Here is a 26,325-nt window from a genome sequence, read left to right as displayed (position 1 = left end):
AGAGAGGCTCAGTGCACTTGTTACCCTTTTAGACACTGGACTATTCCACTTCCATCCTTTTCACCTCCTGGCTTATTTTTTTCCTGCTCCATAATATAGACTGTAATTTCATTTGGCATTTTTTGTTGAACAGCTCGAATAACCATGGGTTAGGTATTGAGAAAGACTAGTTCACTTTAAAAAGTATAGTAAAGACTGATTTTTATCTCCCATGATCGCAGATAGCAACATTTAACAGCACAGTTAGAGAAAAATCAAAACAAGCTTTTGAAACAAAGGGAGGTATTTTGGCTTATTTTTCTCTACTTTTCCGAAGCACTCCTTGATATGTGGCTGGTTTTCAGATTTGCACATGCAGAAATTCCAGTTCCACATATTGCTGATACCAGTTTTTGCAACTTATAGGGACAAAACCATCACTGCCAAAGCTTTGGACTTTACGGATTTGCAGGCATGTAGTGGAAGGGAAATCTCATTATGTTTTACTTCCCTTAGGCTACAGTCAGGCTTAGCAGGAGTTAAAAAAACAATAGTTGTTTGCTCACAGGTGCCCCTCATTATGCTGTCAATTAGCCCAGCAGGCAGACAAGTGCTGACCTTCAGGCAGAAGATGGTAGGGGTGTTTGGGGGAACTTCATTAGGTAGCTCTTCTTAAACAGAGGCAATTTTGTTGCTTGCTTTGGTTTAGGTTTCTTATGTTCTTTTCTTCCCCTCTTACTAAAATTTCTATGTATCACTTAAGATGGGCTTATAGTTTTGTCCTGATAAGGTTTTATAATCACAAGTTAATAAAAAATGTAGTGGAGAAGCAGGCAACCCAGAAAATGGGATATATCATGGGTTCGAAGAGGAATGGAAGAGAGGAATGTGCTTGATGTGCTCCTGGAGTTCTCCTGCATGAAGTAAGCGGTGGGTGAGGATGTCTGAACTGGCCAGGCAGGTGAGGTGGGCAGCATGGAGGATGGGGAGAACTCAGTTTGGGTGTCAGACTTATCATCAAAAGCAGGAGAAGAAAAATATAATCATGCTCTTTTCCCCCTCAAAGTTTGTTTTGTGTTGTTTTTTTTTTCTTTTAGTTGTTATTTTGTTTGATCAAAGGGAAAATCTGAACTAGGGTAGTGTGTGAAATTACTTTCTTCAGAAGTGCCTGTTAACCAGCAGGACAGTAGTAGATGGCCAGAATCAATTTGGTATTGACAGAGATGGCACGTCCAAACCACAGGAGAGGGGGAAGATGAGTAAAACTCCCAGAACGCCTGCAGGCAGCTGGGGTGAGCTTTGCTGCTGAGTAATGTGAGGCTTGGCAAAAGACTTGTAAAAAATTTGTGAAAAAGCTCTTAGCTAAAAATCTTTTTTCTCCTAGTTTATTTGCAAAATGCTATGTTATGAGAAATACAGTGTGAGGATTTTTTATTATTATTTTTTTTTTCCTTCCAGAAGTCAGGCTGTAGTTGGGGAATCTCCATTGCCCTTCTGTTCGTGGTCTGTGCTGGGAATGCTGCTTTACTGTGTGAAAGACCCAGGAACCCCTTGGGGATGGCAGGATGAGATAATACCGCACCTGATACACTGGTCGATGTGGGTGCAAGTAGTTTGTGCTGGCTGATGTCTTCTTCAGGTAAAGCCTCTGCCATTGACAGCCTAGGAGAGCTGAGACTCCATAATCTCAATGAAACGTCTGGATTTTGCTAGGGAGAATGAAACTACAGGTGTTAAACTTTTTCTGTTTTCACTCAATTATCACCATCTATATCCGGCACTAGAGAGAGACATGTATGGCAAGGAAATCAAGTAGGCCTTGGGAACAGAGACTGGTCTTGCAGCATGGCTGCTGTTTGCTGTCCAGTGTCTCTAGCAACCTCTCATGAGGAGCATCAGGAGTGGAAAGCACATGACCGTCATGACCCATGATGCATTCCCTTTCCTAGATAAGAAGTTGGGTATTTTCTGTGTGTACAGAGTTCATGTGGAAGAAGAACATGTAAGAAATTTCTTCCATTAGCTAAAGGTAGAGGCTGGACAGCCAAGGCACTCAACAGGAGCAGACTTACACCAGCACTGTGTGCTTTTGAAAAACCTGAAATTGCTTCCAACAGGGAAGACACTTATTCATTGGCATTGGGCCTGTTTATTGGTAAGGGGCTGCGCATCAGTAACGGCCAGTTTAGTTGTCTCTTTCAACACAGTAACTGCTTTCCATCCCCCTGATGCTGTCAGAAATGTTTGGATGTATTTTTCTCTAAGAGCAGTAACAGTTATGTGAGGGAGGGAAAAAGTTGTGGGTTAACTCAGTGTTATGGATAAACATGTGAAACTAAAGAAAAATAGGTGCTTCTAAAAATATCATTACTGTCACTTAAAAATAAGTCACTCAACAACTGCATTTGACACTGAAGAGTATTATACATGCATGAATCTTTTTCTTCTGCTTGTATTTCTATGTCAATCAACAAACAGTTGTATCAAGAAGTGTTAGTCAGCTCAAGAGCAGATGAACCTCCTGGGAAGGAATGTCTACATAGAAATAGATGTACACTTAAATCTCCAAATCGTGAGTGAAAGATAGGGAGCAAAAGACACAAGGATTTGTTAAAACAACAGATGCATCTTTGGAACAGAGTTTGAAGGTATTCCTGTATACCAGCACTAAATGAAGCCAGGTTATTCAGTTACTAATCAAAACTCTCCTGAAAATTGTGCAATACATTGCTCCTGCCTCCAGCCAACCCTCAGGCTTAACGCCTCATCTTTTCATTTGCCTTAGCATTCATTATCTCTTTATGGCTTCTTTAAATACCGCTGTTTCTAGGAATATATGTAGTAATTCTGGGTGTGATTCAAGAGCATTGGAAGTATCTTCCCCCTGTTTATTATCATTTTAACCCCTGTGTTGCTGTTCCAGTGTCTCTACTCTCAGCTCCGGACACATTGAGTAATGTATGGGTATAACAGTTGTAAAGGTGTAGCAGGCATTTTCAGTAGCACTTTCTTGAATAACTCTGGATCCATAAGCGCGTGCCGAATTGGCTGCCTCTGCACGCTTCTAGGCGGGTGGCTCAGCCACCCCCACGTTAGGCTTTGCCTCTTTCAGCAGTGACAGGGACTCGCCGAGCAACTTCACGCTGCAGCTGCTGAGCATTGTTTAGCATTGTTCAGCATTGGCCTCTCAGCTCTTGTTCATTGCCGCTTGCATGAACTTAGTTAGTGCCTTGCAGCATGAAGTGACTTGCAGCATGAAGACCACTGCTGAACATGCACCTGCATTGCAGGTTTAACATAGTTACTAGCAATATGAACCGTCGATTGATCTAGTTCTGACAGTTTTACTCTCTCAGACTTGTCTTGGTGCTGCGGCCACCCAATGCTGCTCTTTGAGCTGTGTGGGCTTAGCGCGTAACTAATTAAAGAGTTAATTTTGAACAAAGCAACTGGATATTTAAAATTATGGATCAGAACCCATTCCTGGATGTGTAAACAAATGTAAAAGTAGTGTCAATGTATAACACCCTGGGGTACTATTTCAGCTTCTTTAAAATAGTCTTTAGTGCTTGGATAATATGCTAAGGTGTTTAGTACTGGGTATGATCCATACGATTCAAATTGCTGTAATTTATTTATTAAGTAATGCCATACAATTGTTTTAATATATTATTTTTATATATGAATGCATACACATAGATATATATACACATAGATATCTATAAGGCTCTCTATGAAGAGTATTAACTCATTAGGAAAAGGGAAGTCAAACTGTACAAAAGAGAAACTGCTTTTTCTCTCACTAATGGCTGTTTTCCCCGCTATGATCAACCCTAAGGACTTAAAATGTTTTATCTCGTTAAGAGCAATAATTAATATTTTACCCTAAAGACCTAGATGTGCACATCAGTTATGTTCACTAATGTAAATGGAGATGTTTCCTCACATGGAGAAAGGTAACAGAGCTCTGCCCTGAGGCGAGCACTTCAGGAACATAGGAGCATACTGAACCTTGGATGCTATTTTAAAAAAAGGCAACTTTTGTTTATCAGTAACTTTTCATAAAACTTTGCTGTGGTTTGCTAGCTCAAGGTTGTGATTATGAACATCACTTCATGCATGCTTATTTCATCTTAATGTGACTCATCTATTTAAAGTAACATAAGTGCAAACTTAGGTCCCTCAAGTTTCCTTGGTGTTTTGGATTCCATGCACTAGCTTGACTCACTTTGAGTCAAAATTTTGAGACATCATTTCATGTTATTTACAGCCAAAATCAGTTTTATTACATCTAAATTTAGGCCGTCAGTCATGCAGGTGGAGTTAGAATTACCAAAATGTAGTTATTTCATTAGTGTTGTGTTTTCACACAGAAATTTCTGGATTTGGATTGTGTCCTGCCTCCTGCCTGTCGATGAAGTATGTATTAAACATCAGAAATATGAAGAAAGTGAAAACCTGAATGGCCCAAACTGCTCTGGAGATTAGAATATTGCTTCATTTCTTCTACAACTTGTAACAGTTTTAGGTCATTGTTTTCCAAAAATGCCTTTGTGCAGTAAATCATAAGCACTTCGTTAGACTGCTTTTCAGAAACGTGTGACTATCTTAATTGCTGTCTGATTCATGAGAAGAGGACTAGAAAGGCGATTATAGAGCCAAAGCTTGTGTAAAATATCACATTTGGCAGGCTTACAGTATCTCTTCATGAAGTTTTAATTTGGATTGTGAAATAATACGCTGTCTGGGATACCGGTTTGGGGTTTTGTTTGGTTTTTTTAAAACATTGTACCACATCTACTTTGAAGATGAAGCATGACAATTTATTTTTAGCATTTGTTGTTAAGTCATCAGAGATGATAAAGAACAAGTAAGAACAGAATTTATAGGCCCCTTCTCTTTGGCAACAGCAGGAAAAAACCCATCCTGCTTCCTGGTTGAGGAAGACACTTTTTGTCCAAACCCATCCTGAATCAGCGAGCTGGAACCGACTAGGTTAGAGCAGGAAGAGATCCGTTCCTCATCCTGACTGAGTTTCAGGCAACTGTTGAATTTTTTGTATTTCTTTGAAAAAGAAGTAAAGTGCAAATTGCATGTAGACTGTTCAGTGCTTTGTGGATTTGCTCCTAACCTCGAGCTCCTTGGACACAAGCTGCTGCCGCGCAGGATAGCACTGTTGGCGTGGTGCTGTGCCAGTGCCTCTGCTGCTCTGTGTCCCTGGCAGCACCAGCATCCAGCTGACCTTGCAGACTTGCTGGGAGCAGGTTGGATTTTTTGTCAAGATCCCTCTGTGATTTTGGTTTTCCATAGGGTCAATGAAATCTACAGGCTTAGGTCATGCACTAGCCTGGGTGAAACATCTCAGAAATGTTTTCATTAGTTGGGAAACTTCTTTCTCCCTTCAAGTCCCTCCCAGATGGAATACAAACTTATCACTTGGCACAAATGCGTTCTTCTTGGAAGAAACTGCTTTAGAATAAGGCTTTTGAACTCTTGCTCTTAATTCAGCGTAAACAATTCTAAAAATTTGATATCATTCTAAAACATTTTAGTTTAGTCTTTGACATCAACATCACATTTTTATCTTAATCTTTTGATTACATAAAGAGATAGATATAGATAACTTTTTTATCTTAATATTTTGACTAAACTGATTAAGAAATAAATCCATCATAAAAATTCATCGGTCAGCAACGTTCATCGCAGTAGCCGTGTGCTTCAGATACTGTCTTTTGCCTGTGGCCCTTTGAGATCTTACCGTAAATATAATTTAGTGATCTGCAGCAGAGTTGCTGCCCTTCTGTTTAAAAATTAAGAGACAGAATATGAGGAGAAAAAGTACAGGGCAGGGATGCAGTTGTATCCTGCTACAAGATGGGCAGAAGACATCTGAAATAAAGCATGGCACATCGAGGGCAGGTTGTGCGGGCAGCCTGGGCTCCATAGCAACTGTGGCTGCTCCATCCAGAGGGACTCGAGCGTTCTGCTGGCTTCGGCAGTTTTTTTTAAAGCCGCTGCGTGGGCAAGTTGTTCCTGAGTATATATTTGTTTTCAAAATCTTTCTGGCTACAAGCCTGTTTGCCATTGGAAAAAAAATAATCATCTGTTCTTTAAATGCAGTTAGCGAGAGTGATGATCCCACTGCGAATGGGCTGGGGGAGCTTGCTCAGCCCCCGCAGGGCGCATCAGCCAGGCTGCGTCTTCCAAATAATTCTGCTGGGGAGGCGCATGGCGGATGCGACAGCTCTGTGTCTGGCGGGGAAGGATGGAGTCTGTTGGCATCTTGGGGTCTGAAGTATGAGGCAGGGAGGGAAGGAATAGAAATTCCCAACTGGCAGTAGAGGTGCAAATACTTGTGTTTTTAGAGACCCATGAGAAAACTTGTTTTCTTTTCCTTTGATGTGGCTGTATACTAAAAAGCTGTCAAGTGTGGGCCAAAACAAAATATTTTTTTTTCACCTTAACCTGTGTTATAAAAAGAAGAAGGAAGGGAAGAAAAGTGAGACAATGCAAACTTTGATCACAGAAGATGTGTATTTAGCTCAAAACAGGACATTTTATCTCCATTTTAAGGATATTATAAGAAGAACAAAGCAGTGGAAATCAAGAGCCAGGCTGCTTAAAAAAATCAGTGGGGAAGAAATAGAGATGTTAGAGACTTTCCACCTGTCTTTCTTTTCCCCTGCTTTCAGAGATGTTACTGTAACTAGTGTATAATTAGGGGGAATCTGGTGGGATCCTCTGCTCGTGGGGGGATTCAGGCTGTGCCGCCCAGCACTTTGCAGAAGGGCCGGTGTATTGACCAGCTGAGAGCAGCAACTTTTGCAGTAGGAGGACAGTAAAGCAGGCGGAGCAGGCTGCCTAGAGAGCTCATGCAGTCACCTTGAGGGTTTCAAGTCTTGCTATTTTGAATTGTGATTCTACAGTGCTTCAGGCTAATATTGATTTTTTTTTTAAATGTTTTTATTCAAGTGTTCACCTTATGGTCTCCTGCATACCATGAAAATTTTATTCTTCTGTTTTCTTACTCATTCACTCATTTAATCCATTCTAAAACTCTCAACTATACCTTTTATTTCTCATTTTACACTAGTGGCTGCATCAGCTCTGGGCCAGTGTTTCTGTCTGCACAGTTGTTTAGATCTATAGGTGTAATGATCCTTCTAAGTACGAGACTGGTGGCGGTGCAGCTCTTCATGGCTTTTGGTGTTCCCTGTATTGTGATAGTGTGCTGGTGTGGACGGATGCTTCTCAACAGCTTCCTGCTGCCCACCTTGTCCATCTTCATGCCCAGTGGCACTGGTCTGTCACAGTGCTGATGTGGGTCATGGGCAGAAAGTGCCAACTTTGGAAATACTCCCAGTGGTGGGCAGGGCCTGGTCCTAGGGCAGCAGCAGGAGGTTTTTGGAAATCCACAGGTATCAGAAGGGTTGGGAAGTTTTCTTCGTTGCTGCTTTTTATCCCACATCCCTCAACTATGGATGGTATGTACAGAATAAAGGCCATTTATTAGAAGAAATATTTGAAGCACTCACTGGTAAACACCTGTCAAACTATGGATGATGATTTCTAATATTTTCATGATTTAAACAGATTTATGGCTGCAGAGAGACATAAAAATTGTATACGTATCTTTTCTGCACCAATTTTTGGCTTGTGTTGGATACTCTGTACATCAAAAGCCTGATGGTCAAAAGTTTTGTAACCCTGAGGACTATGAAATCCATCAAGATTTGCAGGGTGTGATTGGGATTCAGTTGTGCTAGCAGCAGAAGAAAAACAAAAAAAATCCTTGTATGTAAATGACATCTGCATTTTGCTTCTAACTGAAAAATCGAAGGGAAAGATTTTCTGAAATTAAGGTACATGTTTGCTAAATTGTCACAGGCTGAACTCAAAAAATTCTTGGTTAGATACTTCTGGAGGTAAACTTTCAGCTTTCATTCCCCACAGTAACAGGCTAATCATGCATCTGAACAATTTTTACAAATGGCTTACTCATGGTTTTAAATGCCAAGGCCCAGGTTTCAGGGAGTGGACAGAGGGAGGGTCCCCCCAGGTAGCAGTGGAATCCAGGCTGGGGCTGCCCCGTGAGCACTTCCCAATCTCATTGTACCGAGCATCCTTGATGAAACCTGGTGGTGACCCCCTGCCTGCAGCACCCAGAGCTGAACACAGCTGACCTGAAGTCTTTGCTTTCTCCCTTGAGCTTGCTTTTGGGAATTATTAGTAAATAGTTTATTGTGGCAGTGACATCTTTCTTATCTTTGTTTTAAAGTTCGATAGTAAAAAAAAAAAAAATTTAAAATAACCCTGGGAGGGAAAAAAAAGTCAGTTCTCTATTATCTGTTGTAAGGGGAAACTGGGACACCTTGGATAAGGAAAATAATCTTGTAGAATCAATACAGTGGCACTGGGAGCTCCCCAAATCCTGCCCAGGACCTGCCATGGGTTCATGGGGCTCAGCAGAGCCCTGTGCACCCCATACAGCAGCATCCTCTTGGCAGAGTCCATGGAGGGAGAGGAAAACAGGTATGAGGTGGATGGTTATTGGGTTTGTGTTTCAGACCTGGTGAATGGCTGGCACTGGAGCTGGCCTGGAGTTGTGGATGTTCAGTGTTTCTGGAGACAGTTCACCATCCCTGAATACCTCTTGCCGTGTGTTGTCTAATGACAGGCTAGGCTGCTTAGGTTAGTGTAAGAGATTGAGTTCAGGGATGTTCACATGTTGATTAGCTTTTCTGTTCCTGAGCTGTTGGAGTTCAGTTTCTTAACAGTGGGAGTGGCAGGTTGCATGGTCGGGACAGTCCACCCTGTACCTGCAGCACCACCAAGGTACGGCCGCCTTGCGTAGTATGCTCAGGCTGCACAGCTCGCCTGAAATCCTGTGCAGACATTTCCACTTACAGTTTCTCTGTGGCTTTGGTGGTGCAGAGCAGAGAGAGGCCCTGCCCACAAGCAGGGGCTGTGGCTGGGGTGAAGAGCTCTTTCCTCATGCACCCTGCTGCCCTGCTGGGTGCCCCAGCCCCAGGGTATAAGGGGATCGCTGATCTGTGTCTGTGGAAGGGCCAGAGGGATGCTCCCAGCAAGCAGGGGTGACAGGGCAGGAACGGGGGCAGCTCCTCGTTCCTGGGCACTCCCCACCTCTGCCAGCCTGTCCAGGAGCTTCTCGGGCAGGAGGCTGTTCTGCCGCCAAGCCTCAGTCACGTCGCAGGTGCTTGCAGCTCTGAGGATGGCTGACTGGGAGCAGTATGACTCCTAGGCTAATAATAAGACGCCACATTTTCTTTTAAATACAGTGTAGACAGAGGTTGGGAATTTTTTCTTTCTCAGTCAGCCTTATTCCTGTGCAGGCTTGCATCTGATTTTTTTTTTTTCCCCCCCCAAAGAAACTGTTTCCTGTTGTCATAACGAAACCAGATGGGGAGGGTTCAGTGGAAATACCTCAGGAGAGCCTGGCAGAGAATCGGATCCAGGAAGCAGATCCTCCCCGTAATGCTGGCACGGTTTGGTAAGTTCCATCTGAAAAATAAAAAGCTGCTCCCTTTGCTGAGTCACAGCCCCCTCGGAGCTGGAGCTGTGGCAAGCAGGGAGATGCTGCGCTGCTGGAGTTGAAGCAGAGGTGAGGAAAGGCTGTCCAGAATCCTTTTCAAGTGCATTTATTGCCTGAATTGATTTTTAAATCTCATTAAAGTATATTGTAAGTTTAATTCAGTCTGTAAAAGTGTAGTTACATTCCTGTATTGCGGGGTGTGGGGTTGTGTGGCTCTTCTAAGGCAAATGCTGGACGAATCACGGTGCTGGCCCTTTCCCTCTCTGCAGGTGGAGTCCTGCATCCAGCAATGGGCTTGGCTGTCACTGCACTGGTAGGGACTTGGTCTGGATGCAGCGCTGCACCTTCCTGTGTCCCCTAACATGGGTGATAGCACAAGTCAGGGAAGCCAATACCTGCCGGTGTGGGGAACAGGAGGGGCAGCATCATGCAGAGTGGCTCTGTTGGGAAGGAAGTGGCCAGCACATCTGGAAAGTGTTCTTCATGATGGAAAGGGAAATTCTGTTTGTTTTCTTCTTGCAGATTGCATGGTGAGGTAGTAGGTAGCCAGGTGCGTTGCTTCCTCTGCTGCTTATACATATACCTTGCAGTAAAGCAGCTAATGACTTCTACTCTGTGTTCCTCGCCTTTGTAAATTCTTCTGTAGCTAAGGCCTGGTGCTTTTCTAGGCTTTGTACTGTTTATTTGCTGGAGTTGTAGCAGCTTTATTTATACTTGCTTCTATGCTACGTTTTGGTGGTTCAGATGCACGTGCAAAGATTGTTCTAAACCTTTTTCATCTTCTTAAGTCTACGGACCTGGATGTCAAATCCAGAGAACAAGTTTATATGTAGAGGAGGTACAATTCTTAAAGGAAAGCCAACTAGGTTTCCTTACAACAGAGAAGCTGCAGGTAGTACAGGGACACAGGAACATTCACTAATCATCATTGAAATGTACCACTTGACATTTGAAAGTAATTTTGGTTTTGTTGAAAGGCTGCTAAGATATGTACTATCTAGACAGAAAAATACTCTTTGGCCATTAATTCAAATATATATGTGGACACATAATTTGTGGTCACTTGTAAATTGCAGATTTGTATAACATTTCAAATGCAAATATTAAACTTCAGATGCTACAACCGAATATATCTTTTCCATGTACTTTTTAATAGGTTTTTTACAAAGTAGACACAAAGCTCAACAGTATCTTTAGGGGCTATGATTTTGCTGCTGCATGGGCGATCAGCCCAGCTCAAACTTCCTATCCGCTATGCAGGATGCTGTAGCATGAGCTGACGTCCCCAAGGGCAGGAGCAGGAGTTGCCATCTTGTTTGTGCATCGGCAGAGCAGCGGGCAGAGACACGCTGGGCTCCTGTGTTCTGCAGGCAGAAGAGCAGCCAGGCGGCTGTAACCCATCCAGGTCCAGAGCAAGTGTTTGGAAAAGCAAACTTTGCTGTGGCTGCTGCACCATGGAAACCTGCACCTCTACTCTTTCTTCTGCATAACCTGCAGTTTTGTCCTGTCAGCTGCACTTGTATTCCCCAACTAGGTTTCTGCCTGGCCTCCCAAATCGATCTCGGTGGGACGCAGTGCATCTCCTGCACCTGCCCATCAGCATCCCCTGGCTTGTGCCTGCTCCCTGCTGCTGAGTTGGTGCTGCCCTGCTACTGCTGCTGCCTCTCCTCATTCCTGAGCCCCTGGGCTCCTTCTCCTCTCCTCCTTGCCTAGGCAGGTCCACTCCCAGGCTGTTTTACCAGAACATCTGTCCTGTTCCACTGGCTCTTACACAAAGCAGGATAAAAGAAGAAACTGTGATTTCAATATGGGAATAATTAAAAAAAAAAAAAAAGTAACTCAGAAGGGCAAATATTCTCATTAAATAGAAGGGCCAAACCACCTTATTTCAGTCCTAACAACTGGCCTCACCCTGCCTGATACAGTTTGAGCAAGGAAATCCAAATCTAAATGGGAATGTGGTGCTGCAGTGTGGGGTGGAGGTTGCACACTGCTTTGTACTGGGAACCACAACCTTCTCTGAAAGTTTATTGAAGACAGATTTTTATTTTTGGTATATTTTGCTGCTAAAATGCATTTCCTAGGTTGGTGGGTTTTGTTTTGTTTTGGTTTTTTTTTTTGGGGGGGGGGAGTGGTGGTGGTTTTTTGTTGTTTGGTTTTGGTTCTTTGGTGTTTGTTTGTTGTTTTTTTTAAACAGCTGATCAATTTCAGCAAAGGCAGAGCTGAAGCTGCCCACCACCAGAGCAGCTGAGAACAATGTTTTGGGAAGGGCACGTGGAGCTCGGGTGGATGGGTCTGCACAGTCTGGCAGGGTCTGTGTCATGGGGGTGTGCTCTCCTTGCCGATCCGTGGGGCTGTTGTGTACGTAATACAACGTTATTTCTTTTATTGTGCCCACTGAGGGGGGAAAATTTGACTTCAGTAGGAACAGGATCATGATATTAATTACAGTGCAGTAGCAAACAGTTGTCAAGGGAAAAATATGGTTTTGGACATAGTGTATGTGTTTTTTATGACCATCTAAATATTTTAATTCTTTCCTAATTGTACCCTGATTCAGGGTAACGTTGAGGTAAACTGAGCCTGATCGCGTGCACACAGTGCTCCTTTCTGTCAGCCTGTCAAAACAAAATGGGCTTAAAATACACATAAACTGTGTTCATATTTACATTCTCCCCTCCATCATGGAGTTCCGTGGCCCAAAAGTGAAATGTGCATCCAGCTTATACTTGGATCCAACACTGAGATTTTAGTACAACCATTTTGAAATGCTATACTGAGTGTTGATGCTTGTTTGAATCTGGACGGGGAACTCTGAGGTGATGTTGGTGCTGGTTGGAGGCCAGAAAAGCAATGGATCCAACCCAGCTGCAGCTGGGATGCTCCTGTGCTGCTGGTCAACACGAAGATGATGTAAGATGTTTTTACTGTTGGCTGATTTAATTGAATACAAGTTTATAAACAGATGTAGAGACATGCTGGCTCTCTTATGTGCACTTGAAGTGAGCTGGGCTTAAGGTGAGGCATTACCAGAAATGAGGACAATCTCACCGTCCTCCTCATTGTGCCGTGTCAGACTGTGAGGCTCCACCGTCCTATTTATAGACCATAATAAAACAGAATATTACCCTGCAAAGGCTCGACAGACAGAGTCAGCTTGGGTCAGAGGGGCAATCATCCATCCGTGCACACAGGAGCTGAATGGGGAGTGGTCGTGCTTCATCCGTGGTGGGTGACAAGCACAACTAAGAGCAAAATCATAATCCTGGTTGAAATAGTGGGGAAGGCTGCGGATGGAGCACCTTGGTGGATTTTGTGTTCAGAGTTATTTTCTGGAGAACTCTCAGTTATGTACGGATAATGCTTTAAAGAAGTGAAGCAATGTGGAACTCTAATTTTATGTCCAGAACTGTGTAGAAACGATAGCGAACTTTGAGAAAAGAAGCTTGATTTTACTAGTTATGTGGCTGAAAAGTAAGTGAAACTGCAGTCATTTTTACTGTAAGCCTCTTAAATAATTAAAAAAACAAACACCCGAACAAACACCACACGACCACCACCAAACCCTGTGCAATACAAGACAGGCTATATAATTTTAATGATCTTTTATTTCTTCTAGCATCCTTCCACAGTCAGAGTACATAAAAGCTGGAACAGACAGGAGAAGTAAGGATCTCCTAATGCTTTACCTTAGCCTTCTAGGGCTGATGTAGATACTATACCTGCAAATTAAAACAGTTGTCTCTTCCACAGGTTGCTTTGCTCTTTCTGGCAGGTCACCTCAGAGTTTGTGTTGCAGATGTTACCTGATTAGTGCAGCAGAGGCCCCATTGCTAACTCCATGCCAGCCCAGGGAATGCTTTGTATTGTTGTTTAGAACACATTTATGCAAAGTATACTCAAAGCAAGGGTTTTGGAGCAATATGATTCTGCTTTTGACAATACTTGGGAGGCATTGGCAGCTAAACCTGTTGCGCTGCTGCTTTAGTTTACTGAAACTAAACCCAAGGAGACTACTAGCAGAGTTGCTGTTGTACCTTTTGTAAGAGCTGTGAGAGGTTGAGGCTGGATGCTGCCAGTTCTGCTGCTGCCACCCTGCACCTTGTGACTCTGAGCGGCAGCGTTTTTCTCCCCCATTGTATTTGCATTTTCTCCCCCATTGACCCCAGGAGCAGCAGAACAAGGGGGGACTGTTGCCAGGGTTTGTGGTGTGCGATACAAAATAGAAGATTCATCTTTCCACTGGAAAAAAATCGTAGAACTATCACCTCCTGCCAAAGCCCCGTAGGGTGGCTTCTTGTTCTTGCATTAGTGTGAAAAAGTAAATGAAACGTCCTTTTCGCCTACACAGTATCAGTCATTTTATAACTGCTTGTTTAATGTCTTTTCAAAAACATCACCGATTCCAATTCTTTCATTACCTATTATGTTCCTTTTAGATGAATACGAGTTCAATAATGAGTACTTACCACTTCTTTCTGCAACATTATAATACTTTTCATCTTATTTCCCACCTCCTGCTGTTATAATCTAATATCTTATTTACCTAGCTGCATACACAACAGATGTCCTTAGTGATGACTTGATCTTTCCTTCTAAATCTCTACGTGCAGGATGTGTCAAATTGTATTTTTAAATATAGATTATCTTGTACTTTCCCATATTGAATTTCATGTTGCTTAGTTACCTAATTTTCTAGTTTTAGTTTATTGTTTTATTTTTCCATCCTTTTTCTTCCTTTATATTCATCTCTCATCTTGATTGACCTAAATAATCCTCTATTATCAGCAGATTTTTATATCCCGTGCTTTACTATTTTTTTTTTTTTTTTCCCCCCACAGGTCACCAGCAGAATATCAAACACTGCCAGCCCTAGCTCTGGTCTTTGGAGCTCACAGCTGTGTCTCCTTATTTCAGTAGTAATTCCTCCTTTGTTTCTATCCTCCATCCATGACTAGAGTTTCTTACAAATCACGTTACTAAATCTTCTTAAGCAGTTAATTACATGTGTCCAGTCCTTCAGTGTAGACTGTGAAATTGAGATTCACGTTTACATTCTCACATCCTTTACTAGCATTTACTGGCAAGGTTTCCTGGAGGTCATGCCTCCTAGCCCCAATGCAGCTCACGTTTCTGGTTCTGAAACCCTTTGCCTGCTGGCAAGTAGCTATCTGTGCAGGCAGTCACAGGAGCATCAGCATGGCTGCTTGGGCATGGACTTCTCTCATGGCTTTAATGATTCATATGTATTTGCACGGTTCTTATATATTTTTTGTTAAAACATTAACAAATCCAGGTTACCCTGGAGCAGAGCAGCCACAGCTATTGCTATGCATAATGTTGCCCATCTCCAGTCTCCCGGAGCTTTGCAGATGTGTAGTTCCACCCTCACTGCCGCTGGAGAACTTGCCTGGCTGTGATGGCAGCAGTGGGCAGGGACACAGACCCCAGCAGGCAGCACTTCTTGTGCCCTCAGGCACCCTGTCTGGCCTCTCCCAGGAGGATCCACTGTCTCCACTGCCAGTGCTGGCTGCTCCCCACTGTTAAGAGCAATGATCAGCTAGAAAGTCAGAAGCCAGATGGACACATCACATCCTTTTAGCTAAAGATAAGTACAGTGCAACCCATGTGAGAAGGAACTTCCTCTGAAGGAGTAAGTGCAGAAGGCTAAAAGATTGGAAAATCCTAAATTCCAATCCCAGATTACCCAGATGCCACACTAAAGAAATAGCTAGGAAAGAGCTCCTCTAGAGCCTTTTCCCATCTGTAAACAGAAATGTTTGTGAGGATGTTTCCCTGGTTCTTCTACATAGCGGAAAACAAAGCTAGCAGTTTTCAGTCATCTGAACAAGTTTTGGAGAGGGTGACGTCTGCATGGGAGGAGGTTCTCCCAAGGTAAGACATGAGCAGGCACTGCTGCCGGGAGATGCCATTCAGGAATGCGTGGCTTGGCCACAGAAGTGAATGCCAGCAAGTAAATTCTAGCAACTCAACAGAGAGCATGAGCAGAAGCAGCTGCAGAGGCTCCCCCTTTTACCTTTCTATTTTTACATTTATGTATCCTGAGGTTGCCCCAGTTTTATCCATTAGCAGAACCAGCAAACTGACCTGAACTTCAAGCTAATATTGGTGCCAGTGTGCTACCCAGGAGCACCTTGTCCTTCAATCTCACAGCTGGTGAGCAGCAAAGATCAGGAAGCTTTCAAAGCTGCTGTTCAGTTTTAGTCAAGTCATGTGAAATTCTTACGACAGCAGTTATGCAGTTGCTGTTGTGGTAGGGGGTTTTGCAGGGTTTTTTAAGGATTTGTATATTGGTCCCTGGGTGTCTTTTCTAGGCAGGTAGAGGCCACATGGTGCCATTGGAGATTTAATCCTCTGTGTATGTTTATCGTTCTTGGTCCTGGTAGCAGGAGGTTCTGTAACACGGTGTAACTTTTATTAACTTTATCACATAGACACACACACAGAGTTTGGATGGTCCGCTTCCCGAGTTGCTCGTTCTGATTATTTTTACAGTTCAAAACACTATCCACTTGTCCTCATATTCAATGTAATGCTTATTACGTTTAGTGTAGTGTTAGGAGGGTCAATTTATGTTATGCTTGTTGGTAAGTGGAATTCTGTCTTGAATATAATCACATACACAGACTGAATGAGGTTTTCCATGGAAGGCAGCCTGCCTTCTGGTTGTTAGTCTTGCTTAAAAAAGGTTATAGAACTCTTGTATTGAAAACAAGATTTTCCCAGAGGAATGGATCCTTTGACTTCAAATATCAGGTTGAAACAAACCTTACCCTTTTATTTCCCTTAAAAGCCTGAAATATTTCAGAATGGGTCTGGTTTTGCCATAGTGCAGGGAAGTCTTAAACCCTCTTACCAATCTGTTCTGTGAAACTACAGAGAAATGGGTATCTGCATGCCAAGTGAATTGTCTAGAATGGTTGATGCAGCATCTCAAATCAAATCAGCTTTAAAAAATCAGATTATGGCTTAAAAACTCTCAGCTACGTACATCTGGTTAATGCACAGCCACCTACTAACAGAAATCACCTTGACAAGGTCAGCAGCAGTGAAACACCACTGCATCTGCGTATCCTCAGCGTGGCAGTGACTCGATTATTGGCCTCACAGACAAGAGGGTTTGTTCCATGTCACAGCAGAGTTTCTCACTCTGCAGTGCTTGCTTTCCTATGTGCCTTCAGTGTTTTCCTTCCTACTTGTTGCTTTGCCTCTCCTTTGAGAAACATGGGCTTTGTTACTGCAAGGTTCGCTAGCATTTCTGTTCAATTATCTGGGAGGGTGTTTTGCTTTTTGGGTTTTATTCAGTCATTTTCCAGGGGCTGGACTGTTCTTGTTTTAAAATCTTTTTTAAAAAGGATCTTTTCCTTTTTTCCTAGTTGGAAATATGTACTTAGCCAGGTAAAACTGTAGTATTTCTCCCTTCCTATGTAAATGCTGACTGCTTCAATACTTACTATGGATTTTAGGCTGCATGGTTCATGACTTCACAGCACAAGTGTCAACAGGGTCCATCCCTATGGACCTCAGTGCCTGGGTCAGGCTGTGATTCGCACACATCTGAGTGCAGCTCTCCAAGCTGACAGCCTATTTACTGAAAAGTGGTGAATCAGAATGGACCCTATATGTACCAGAAGCAAATGAGAGGGGGGTGGGGGGTGGGGGGGTGGTGGGAAAGGAGGTTAATTTGCTTGTATTTGGTGCAACCATGGATAAATATGATTTTGCTTTCACATATAAAATTTTTTCAAGGTGGCAATATTTCTCACAGTCATCTGGAAAAACAAACTAATCTTGCTATTATAAGAACTAAATATTATACTTAAAACTTCAAAGCACTTGACCAACTCTTCTGTCCTTGTTTTCCTTGACTACCTTCCTGTTTTATCCTGACATCTCCACTGCTCTTGTCCTGGGGGTGAGGGGGCAAGGGGAGGCCCCTGTGACTTGTGTCTATGTGCGGCTCAGGGGTGTCATCCCTCTGGCCTTGGAAACTGGAAGAGATTCCTAGGAAAAATGAGCAACCTTGGTAAGGCTGGCTTCAGTAAATCATCCTGTTTCTGGCTCTGAGGCTAAATAATAGCTTGTTTGTTCTCTAGCATTTACCCTGAACCACCTGTCTCATTCCTGTGCCTCCCAGTGGCACAAGGGGACCCAGGGACAAAGGAGGACCAGCAGGTGTTCCCAGGCGCTGCCCACCCTCCGGGCAAGGCCACCTCTTGCCTCGCCTGGCCAGCCCCTCGCTGACACCTCCTCCTCTCCATCCTTTTACACCACCAAGGGTTTGGTCCATCTCTGAATGGACCAAAGAGAGAATATTTTGCTTTGAAATTGAAGCTCTGGAGAAGTGGCTTTTAGGCACTTATTTTTGACGTCCGAGTGTATCAATGACTGAACCGTTACAGAAAGTTTCCTGCAGACCGAGGTGAGCTTGCTCCAGCGCCCCATTTGTAACCCAGCAGGACAGGGGGGAAGAGCCTGGTTTCAGCGGGCCGTGGGGGAGGCTGCAAGGGGCTACGGCTGTTCCCAGCTTGCATCATTCTTTCCTAGTGTCCCTGTTCCTTGCAGAGATGCATTCATTCTGAAATTTTATTGGAGCCCTGGTATGAAGTTGGCTAGCGATATTTTTTTTTTTTTTTAAAATCCTTTTCTTCTTGCTAAATATTTCTGTATTTTCTCTTAACAGGTATTTTATTCACTGCTTAACTTAAAATGTGCAATATCAGTGAGCTGGGTATTTTGATTTCTTGTTTCTTCGTGATGTTTTTTAGCTGTGAAGACACTGCTGACATGCTGATTATTGAGTGAATCGTGAAATCTGTGAAAACGTTCAAAATAATTAGATATGCAGCAGTTTGTATTAAACAGTGGTCTGGTGTCCCTTAGAGTACTAGTGGTAAATAAATAAATAAAAAAAATTATATTAATAGATAAATAAAAAATAATAATAAAAATTAAAACAATTAAAAATAGTAGCTTTTCTGATGGGGCAGGAGGGAGAACAAAAAAAAAAATCTGTTGTTTTGTAGCCAGGTGTATCAGCTACATACATGTTCTGAGCTCCTGAGCAAGATTTACAAACAAATGAAGGTTTGTTTCTTTTTCTTCATGTCTCCATTGGTAATTTTTAATAGAATTTGCCCAGAACGCACAGGTGAGAGGCAGAGGTGCGGTAGAGGGAAACCTTGTCGGGTTGAGCTGCTGACCCTTAGCTGGGAGCAGTTTCTAGCTGTCATCAAACCTCTGCCTGACTTCAGGGGTGACACCTGGCCTGTCCCATGCCAAGGTTATTTCCAGTGTGACCCAAGCTATTCGCATAACTTAATACTCAGTAAATGCTCCAGCTGTGGCTGCCGCAGGGCCATGGGAAGCCCCAGCTCTACAGGGGAACAGTGATTAGTTGCTGTTGCTGAAGTTCGTGCTACTCCAGCTTAGAACTGCTGCTCTGACTCGTGAAAACCTTGGCTTTTCAACTAAACCTGGCAGTAATAACACTCTTGTTTTGTCTTTTGTACATGTGTATAACTTAGACCTCTTAGATGTGTGTGTCTGTAGCTCTTTCCTTAAGATAAAATCTTATGCTTGTCTCATCTCCCAATTTGTTATAAGAGATTGTACAAGTACATGGACAAACACCAATAATTAAAAAGCATTGCTTTCACTGAATCCTGTAGAGCTCTGATATATTGAATTGCCAGCTTCCTTCAGGAAGGAATATAAGGCTGAATTAATAACCCCCAGAGCACAGAATAATTTCCAGAACCGTTTTTTTATTTCCCTTCCGCATGCTACGATGTTATCATGTGGTAGAAATCTGTGTACCTAAAATAATTCCAGCTAATTGTTTGACAATACATATAAGTAGCTGTTACATTTATTATGGTTGTCCCACCCTAGTTCCAGTTCTCACACAGAGTATTCACTTAATGCTGCCCACTTCAAATGTTAAGAAATCCCATTGTGTGAGGCTGAGCACTAAATCTTAAGTGATGGTAATGCGAGATTTGAACAGCTTCTCTTTTCTGAACTCGTTTGTCATCTCTGAACTGGGTCTCTCTCTCATCTTTATCTTCTCTAGCAGTGTTCTTGCCAGAAGCCTGCATGGTGTGAAAAGGAGAATGTTTTTTCTTTGGTTACTGTAATGCAAAAGAGCTCCCTTTCACTGGAATTTATCTAAAGCGCTTTTGGTCTTTCCCAGGGACCATCTTCCCATCTGAGATCATGCTGGAGAATTACGCTTGATTCCATGAGAATTTGGACCTCCAGCTCCTGGCAGGACTGCCCTCATTAAGCAGATGTTTGTGGGAGAGGAATGGTGTTAAACCCCAGCGCTGTCACCTTCGGTGAGTACTGCAGCCCACCCCCCTAAAGCATCATCACAATAAATCTCCAACAAATCTGTTAGTTTGATCATAGTTTTGCTTTCTTTCTATGAGCCAAGGGACGTGCTCTCTATTAAATAAATGGGCAGAGATGGGGTGAAATTAGGGAGGGGAGTCTCAGTGACTGTCAGGAGAAAGTTATTTAAACAAGTGTATTTAGTAATGAATAAACAGATTTGACATAACCTGACCCTCAGGGTTTTTTTCAGGCTGAAGGAGCAGCTTTTCATTAGAGCTTGAGGGGCATCTAACAACTTGCAACTGTTTTCATTTAGGAGATTTTAAATTTCCATTCAAATTCTTGTCTGTTGCTGTTGGAGGTAAATTTTCATCTTAGTTGAGAACGGGGCACACATCTACTGAGAAATAAAACAAACTGTCAAATAGAAATATTTTTGGGGGATAAATGTGGTCAGCCTAAAGAAAGTTTCTTCCTCCCATCAGTGTCTTTCCACACTGCCTGGTTCCTCAAAGCTGAGTTTAATGAGCATGAGTCATTCTGGAAATTAGTCTTAATTCTGTAATGTAAAATGCAGTGTTTTTGTTACTACAGTAGTCTGTTATTTTCAAGCTCTTTATAAATTGAATAAATCCAAGAACTGAAACTCTTTTATAACAGTGTTGCATTAAATACTCCCTTTTCCACTCTCAAATCCAGCTGTGTTGCATGTTCATGCAGAAGAGGCTTGGAGAGTTAGTGTTAAATAGTTATTTAGGGATGTTAATAACATGCTTAAAATGTCTCCATAAAGTGCTTTTGGATCACAGGATGCCATCTGTGTTACAGTTGATTGTAGTTAATTATACAGGCATGAATTCCTTGGAAAAATAGATGGCATTACTCAAACAGTTTGTTTGTGATCAAAATAATGGAATGACACAATATTAAGCTGACAGAATTAAGTCTGAAATGCATTCCTCTCTAATAATCCTCCACAAATCAGTGGAATTATTCTGAGTTGCTCCAGTTTAACTGAGAATTTGGATAGGTGTACCATTGTAATATGACTGCAATAACTCCAGTGGATTTTTGTACTTTAAATGTTATGGAGCATCTGAGGAAAAGGAAAAATTAGCTTCCTACATAATAGCCACTGTTTCTAATTAATTATTTCACTTTCTGCAATTTACTATAAGAGATGTAAAAATTAAATGGGTGGCATGCTTTAAAATACACATGTTGAGATTTAGCTGCAATTATGTCTTCCAGTACTGAAATTCTATTAATCGTTTCTGTTTTACTATAGAACATTAACTGTTCACCTAATTGACACCCAGCTATGTTTTGCATTTTAAAAAACCCACAAACTGTGTAAAACTTATGAAAAATCAATGGATGGGATTTAGATATGTATGTGTGTGATGCAAACAGGTAACTATCCATACACGGTAAATCTGCGAATAGGAATCTGTGTAAACTACATATGTGTAGCTTACAAGGTGCAAGATTTTGCCTGGGTTTGTAAACATGGTCCACCCATCAAAGAGTTAAAACCAACTACAGTTGAAGGATTAATCTTTGAGGAAAAATTCAGGTCAGTCAGGATTTGACATGTGTCTGTTAAAGCTGTTGCTGGAATTGATCTAATCCTAAGCAAAACTTTGACTAAGACTTCCATCTGCAGAGACTCATTATTGTATGTTGGGGGAGGGGGTGTTTAAGTTCTGAAACTTATCTTTGATGAAATAATATCTGATTTAAATTAAAAATTATATTTTGCACTGGGAAACATTGGTTGGTTGGCTGTTTTTTTCCCGTATGGAAACTGAGATTTGCTCTAACCCAGCCAACTGCTGGTAAGGGAGCCCATTAACGCTGCAATATGGGGAGTCCATGAGGGATTTGCTCAGCATATGGTGTGCGTGGTAGTTCTATTTAGAGTGGAAACCTTCAAGACAAGACACTATTTCCCAGTGAGCATGGCACTGGATTAAAAGCAGGGCCCTGAATACAAGCCTTTCGCGTCCTGAATGAGTGCCCTGTGTACCCAGGCTTCGCTTTTATGCCTGTGTCTTCTGCTAGTTTCGAGCAACCAGCACATGATGTGATTACATTGGCAGAGCGCTTTGGCTTAGCATGAAATACCTTCTCAGTGGTATATTCATTTTCTTCCATTCAGACCCTTAGACTGTTGATATGCTAAATGAAAAATTGAGATACTCAAGAAGAGCTTCCCCATATGAGGAAGTGGGAACTCAGCCATAGACAACATTACATTTTCTTTATATTACAATATTTTGAGATGCACCAGAGACTTGAAAAGGTTTGTCCAAACTAATTAATTATAAAAAATTCTCAAAAATAGAAAACAATAGTGTTCACAAGGCTGTGTCATACATTTGAAATTTTTGTTATTTGTAAGAATAGTGTTTTGCTTAAGCTGTTTTACTTAAAATATTGGTACTCTAGGTAGGGATTTATTCATTTATTTTTAAATGCAGTGAAACATTGATTTCAGAAACTATCTAGAAAACACATTTGCCAATTAGCCTTGATGTCTGAATTCCAAGTCAGGAGGTAAAAAGAATTATGAGCCCCGCTAAAGGCAGCTTATGATACATTATTAATGCTATTTTCAATATCAAACATGCCAGGAATCATATGCATAATATATTCTCCCAGAATCAAAAATATGAAGACCTTTCTGTTCTGTTAAGATGATGTGTCTTACAGATGCATCCCTCTACATAACTCATTATGAAAATACAAAAAAACCTCAAAACAAACAACAAAAAACCGATGGCAACGTAACTGGTTTTATAGGAAGCACCTTCTCTGCCCCACTGCTGCCCGGCACTATGGTGGTGCTGCCCACTGAGCTGGTCCGCCAGCTGTAAGGACTGGGCTTTCTGAGGGTCTGCGCTCGGTTTTGGCACCTCCTTCGCTTAGTGCTTGTCAGGCAGCTGTCGGAGCAGAGCACTGAGCAACTGGGCAATGGCAGGTTTGCGTTCCATCACCAGCATGATAAACCATCCCTTTGCTGCATTTGGTATCAGCACAATGATGTTGGCTTGGAAACATTTTTGTGGAAAGTTTTTGTTGTTTTGTTTTCTCACAGTATTTGGGAGAAATATTCTTTTAAGACTGGCATTTGTCCACCAGTCCCCAGATGGCTTTTCTGTGCACAGGCATGCACCAGCAGACACCGCTGTCTCTGTGTTACAAGACCAGCGCTTTTATTTATATAACTACTTTCATAGTTCCTAACAATGATGCTTGTCCCATCGCATACACAGAAGCTCTTGGTTGTCACCAGAAAGCTGCCTTACTCTCTGCAGTCTGATTTCCCATTAATATTCCTGGGAATAACAACCCATCATATCCCAGTTGGACTGATGACTTCAAACTCTGTAAATTCCTTTGTGGTCTGCAGGACAATGAATACAGGAGGGGACCTCTGTGTGTGTCACCAGTTCTTGAAAACAAAACCATTGCTTTCGGGTTTTTCCCTAAAATCCGTAGAGCAGCCTGGCTGTTGGAGGAAAATTTGGTCAGGAGCCCTGGCCCACAATGATTCTGCAGTAATTTCCCCTGGTGGGCTGCTGCAGCCCGTGTCTGTGCAATGCATACCTGCAGCCAGAGGTATGTCTGCGGGGGGGAGAAGGGAGCTGGGATTCCCGTCTCTCTAGCTGGTGCCCATCCTTAGTGGTATTTTCACTCTCTGTGACACCCAGCTCTGAAAGAGATGTGCCATTTGAGGAGGGGGAAGCCACAGCGCTCTGTGTCATGCAGGGATGCCGGGGGAGAAAGGGCTCCTGTGCCCCCATGTCCCCTTGCACCGGTGTCTCACCCCCAAACCAGAAACTAATGCTGCCTGGTAGGAGCCAGGCAGGGGGACACAGGCAAAGCACTCGGTGCAGAGGGCTGAGACCTCCCGAGGAAAGGCAGAGCTGCAGAGGAATTATCTCACCAGGAGTCATCTGTTTCCAGGGACTAAATCACAGGTCGTGTGTCAGACCACGAGTGAGTGAGTACCTGCCTGCTACCTGCGTTTCTTTTGTTTATCCTTCCTGCAGCTTCCTTGAGCGTGGAAGAAAATAGTGATAAGTGAATGGTGCACATAATGTGTTCACTGAAGCTTTTAGTCTCTGACATGAAGTCTCTTGTATATTCCAACGATGGTTGCTTTTTGCTGGTTTTGCCTTCAAAATCATTGTGCTTGCAGGTGAACAGCAGTCTTGATTATATTTTTGGTTTACTAGAGATAAATCAAGCTGGTCAATAATAATATATGCTGCTCACACTGCATTTAATCTTTCCATACTCAGAAGTCCAAGAGCCTGCAGGCTTCATTGGTCTGTTTTCATAATGTCTTTGAAACCAATGGAATTTCATGAATGCAGATTATCTAAAGACATTCAGACATACTAATCATTCATTAATTTGCATAGAATAAAGTAAATTTTAAACCATTAAAGTGAGCACTGTAAGTAACCATTACAGTTAAACCATTGAAGCGAGCACTTGGGTAACACTGGTACTCCTAGGTCCTAGGCTGACTTTCGTCTCCTGCCCAGGGAAGGACAGGGTTGCATCCACAAGCCCAGAGGCATTTGATCTTGCTTCTGCTGGGAGGGGAAGCGGGAGTCTCCTGGGCCTCCACAGAGACCCCAGCAAGGGCAGGGCAGGGCGGGCACCTCCTTTTCCATCATTCTCGAGTGTGTGCCTTTTCCAGCTCAGGAGGGATGTGCAGGATGTCTCTGCTTGGTGGGGCAGCTGCCAGCAGTGCCTGACCTTTGATGCACCCAGGAACAAACCCAGTCATAGCATCACTGATGGGCACTGCCGCTTCTTGACCAGCATGTACATCCCCGCTGGCTTCTGAATGCATGTGGGAAGGCTGCCACAACCACCACTTCCACAGGCTCCTTTCCACTCTGTATGAGCAAATCTACAATGAACGTAGCCCTTTCTTAGCATGAGAAAGGAGAAACGTACCCCTTTCTCGCAGGTCTTCCTCTAAGAAACCTTCCCGGTTCCACCCCCCCAGGTTTTTGTGCGGGGAAGAGTGGTGTGCAGAACAGTTTTCTGTTGTTCTGCAGGTCTTGTTGCTGTGACCTTTCGTGCAGACAGACCATTACCAAGGCTGATCAAATTCCTATTACCTGGATCTCTTAATCCTTGGATGTTATTCATGGCTACGTTCAAGTTTTATCATTATGTCCCTTTTCATCCTTAAAGATTTAATTGAAAGGGTCCTCAGCTAATTTCTGTGTAGTCCTTTTTGAAGCAGGCTTATTACTCTAAGTACTGGCAAGGGAGCTGATTATTCTTTGGAAAAATCTCATTAAGGCTTCAGCATTCCAGTCTGGAAGATGTTTCCAATGTCAGCCCCTTTGCCCACACTGCACCGATGGGAGCCTGTAGGATCTGAAAGTCAGTTCCTTCCCCTTTGTCACCTGAAACTTACTGTGGGACATGTAGGCATGAGCCACAGCAGAGCTTGCAGAGGAGAAAGTCTCCTGGCGCTGGTTTTGGGGCACAGGTGCCAGCTGCAGGCAGTGACTTTGGCTAGTGAAGCCTCAGCAAACCTTGGCTGAGGGTGGGCAACCGCAGCCTCCAGCTTACCGCGCTTGGGCTGCTCTCGTGACACCTTGCATGATAGTATTTCAGATCTTCAAAAGTTTTGGGGACCTGCTCAAAGTAAACATTGCAATACAAGCTTTTCTTTCTTGAAATAAGCTAACCAATTGTAAATTTTACTTTTTAGTAGAGAAAAAGCAGATCTAGGCAGATGGTTGTCATGAAACATGTTAACTCATACAATTAAACCTTTTAATTGTTTGTGTGTATATATATATATATATATAAAACCTGTTTTAAAATTTAAAAGGTTAAACACTGGAAGTATAAGGACACATGGTGCTACAAATCATCCTCAGCCAGAATTCCCAGCAAGCAAACTGTGGTTAGCAGCCATCAGGTCCCTGGTGCTACAGGGACGGTCCCGGAATGGTGTGCTCATCTCTCTGTATGATGCTCCTGAGGGGTTCGCTGAGACAATACCAGCACGTGGTGGCAAAACAGTTGATCTTCTGCTGCTCAGATTCCCTGGGCAGTGTGTGCCCAGGCTGTCTGGCTACTCTGCGCTGTTACCACGCGCTGTTTCCAGAAAGTCAGCTGCAGGGCTTGCGCTGCTCCCAGCAAGCCTCTAATAACATCTCTGCCTTTCAGTTTACTTGCATTAGTTCCTTAGTTTTATTTTCTGTAAGAAAACAAACAAAAATTCTTGTAGCCCTTGTCTGTCAAAAATAATCCTTCTGACTGAAATTATTCTTACAAATCCCTGTATCGCTCAAATTATTATTTGCCTGGCATTCAAATGTAAGCAGATAAAAGCTTGCGTTACGCTGCTTCTCATTTCCTCAGGTTGTGAAATAACCTGGCATCAC

The 26,325-nt window shown here is 42.8% G+C and overlaps 1 protein-coding gene across 18 annotated transcripts in view; it reads left to right on the top strand.

Moving 5' to 3' along the window:
- Positions 1-26,325, top strand: part of JAKMIP3 (Janus kinase and microtubule interacting protein 3) — an 89,693-nt gene that overhangs the window by 5,620 nt on the left and 57,748 nt on the right. For all 18 annotated transcript variants that reach the window (XM_055791796.1, XM_055791794.1, XM_055791769.1 and 15 more), the window contains exon 2: positions 19,749-19,893. The gene's annotated coding sequence lies outside the window, so the exon portion shown is untranslated. The remainder of the gene's footprint in view (positions 1-19,748; positions 19,894-26,325) is intronic.

This window comes from Falco peregrinus, chromosome 1 (genome assembly GCF_023634155.1).
Source record: "Falco peregrinus isolate bFalPer1 chromosome 1, bFalPer1.pri, whole genome shotgun sequence".
Lineage (NCBI taxonomy): Eukaryota > Metazoa > Chordata > Aves > Falconiformes > Falconidae > Falco > Falco peregrinus.
The sequence above is the reverse complement of the archived record's forward strand: the minus strand, read 5'-3'. Positions and strand labels throughout refer to the sequence as shown.